Source organism: Propithecus coquereli, unplaced genomic scaffold, assembly GCF_000956105.1.
Source record: "Propithecus coquereli isolate 6110/MARCELLA unplaced genomic scaffold, Pcoq_1.0 Scaffold156, whole genome shotgun sequence".
Lineage (NCBI taxonomy): Eukaryota > Metazoa > Chordata > Mammalia > Primates > Indriidae > Propithecus > Propithecus coquereli.
The window spans coordinates 366,239-368,031 of record NW_012140080.1 but is presented as its reverse complement, the minus strand read 5'-3'; the positions used below and the strand labels follow the sequence as shown (position 1 = coordinate 368,031).

Here is a 1,793-nt window from a genome sequence, read left to right as displayed (position 1 = left end):
ATTAAAAAGTGGGCAAAAGATATGAACAGTTTTCAAAAGAAGAGACACAAATGGCAAAAAAACATACATTAAAATGCTCAACATCGCTAATCATCAGGGAAATGCAAATTAAAACCACAATAAGATACTACCTTACCACAGAATGGCTATTAAAAAGTCAATAAACAATAGATGTGGGTGTGGATACCATGAAAAGGGAATGATTATACACTGTTGGTGGGAATGTGATTAGCACAACCTCTATGGATGACAATATGGAAATTTCTCAAAGAACTAAAAGCATATCTACCATTCAATACAACAACCTCACTACTGGGGACATACCCAAAGGAAAAGAAATCATTATTTCAAACAAGACACCTGTACTTAAATGTTTGTTGCAGCACAATTCACAAATTGCAAAGATACGGAATCAATCTAAGTGCCCATAAACCAATGAGTGGATAAACAAAAAGTATTCCACACCATGGAACACTACTCAGCCATAAAAAAGAATGAAATAATGTCTTTCGCAGCAACTTGGATGATACTGGAGGCCATCTTCCTAAGGTATCCTAAGCTTTTCATTTTCTTCAGTTTCTGTTTAATTTTTGCCAGGCTGACATTAGACCCTAAATTAAAGTCACCAACAGCCAAACTTTCCCTATTAAAAACAAATTCACTCATTTTAAAAAACAAACTGTGTAAGGCTGGCAGAGATCACAAATCAAAACTAAATTATCTTAGCCTTTTTATACCATATCTTAAAGTTAATTTTGGAAACTAAAACCTTTACCTAGTTCAACATTTAAAAAGGGAAGTAGCTCAGGAATGGAAAACCAAGTACCGTATATACTCACTTGTAAGTGGGAGCTAAGCTATGGGTATGCATAGTCATACAGAGGGACAATGGACAGTGGAGACTCAGAAGGGGAAAGAGAGTGAGGAATGAAAAATTACCTATTGGGTACAATGTATACTATTCGGGTGACAGATAAAATAAAAGCCCAGACTTCACCACCATACAATTCATCCATATAACAAAAAAACTACTGATATTAAAAAGAAAAACTTTGAGCCCTACCATCCCCCACCTCCAGGAAGAGAGGAGGAGCTGGAGAGTGAGTTTAATTACCAGCGGCCAATGATTTAATAAATTGTGCCTTTATAATGAAACCTCAACTTTTAACACACGGAATGAGATTGGGGGAGCTTCTAGGTTGGTGAACACATCCATGTGCTGGGAGGGTGACACACCAGGAAAGGACATGAAAGCTCTGTACCTCCTGCCCCAACGCCTTGCCCTATTCATATCTTTATTTGGCTGTTCCTGAGTTATATCCTTTATAATAAAACTGTAAGTGTAGCACTTTCCTGAGTTCTGTGAGTGGTTCAAGTGAATTACTTAACCTTAGGGAGGATCACCCAAATTTATAGTGGGTAGGCAGAAGTGCAAGAAATCTAGGGACTCGATTTGTAGTTGGTGCTGGAAGTGGGAGTAGTCTTGTGGAACTGAGTCCTTAACTTGTAGGGTCTGCACTAACACAAGTAGTTACTGTCAGAACTGAATTGAATTACTGGCCACCTAGTCAGTGTCGGAAAATTGATGTTGGAATAACACATTTGGTGTCAGAAAAAAATACACATTTGAAAAACCACACAGTATTTTTGGGAAAAAAAAATTTGAACCTGAATCTGAGCAAATCTGGAGATTTAACTATCAAAAAAGCAAACACACATGCAGATAAAGAAGCCTCTTAAGGCCGGGCGCAGTGGCTCACGCCTGTAATCCTAGCACTCTGGGAGGCCGAGGC

The 1,793-nt window shown here is 38.3% G+C and overlaps 1 protein-coding gene across 1 annotated transcript in view; it reads right to left on the bottom strand.

Moving 5' to 3' along the window:
- Nucleotides 1–1,793, bottom strand: part of STK31 (serine/threonine kinase 31) — a 178,608-nt gene that overhangs the window by 126,773 nt on the left and 50,042 nt on the right. The gene's annotated exons all lie outside the window — the stretch shown is intronic.